Below are 557 nucleotides of genomic sequence, written 5' to 3'. Positions count from 1 at the left end.
TTCCTGCTGTGCTTTAATATCCAGTTTCAAATATGCCCCTTATAGGAAACATCCTGGGTAGCATTGTACGTGCTGTGGTCAAAATGACTGAGAATTTGTATTCTGTCATCTTTTCTACCACCACCACAGCCCCTCTTACACACATGTACACCCCCCAACACACACCCCCATCCCACTCAAGTTTAAATGCTTTTCCTTAAAATAGTCAAGGACTTGACTGAATTCCCCAAAGATGTTATATAGAAGGAAGAGGGGAACTTCATGGGCTTTCTGATGGGATAAGGAACATGTGAAGGAAAACTTGCTCATCTTTCATTTGAAAACTAATAACTAGGAGCATAATGACTACACCCCCCAACACACACCCCCATCCCACTCAAGTTTAAATGCTTTTCCTTAAAATAGTCAAGGACTTGACTGAATTCCCCAAAGATGTTATATAGAAGGAAGAGGGGAACTTCATGGGCTTTCTGATGGGATAAGGAACATGTGAAGGAAAACTTGCTCATCTTTCATTTGAAAACTAATAACTAGGAGCATAATGACGTCTTGCATTT

Source organism: Buceros rhinoceros, unplaced genomic scaffold (assembly GCF_000710305.1).
Source record: "Buceros rhinoceros silvestris isolate BGI_N320 unplaced genomic scaffold, ASM71030v1 scaffold1117, whole genome shotgun sequence".
Taxonomy (NCBI): Eukaryota; Metazoa; Chordata; class Aves; order Bucerotiformes; family Bucerotidae; genus Buceros; species Buceros rhinoceros.
Note: the sequence above shows the minus strand (reverse complement) of the source record.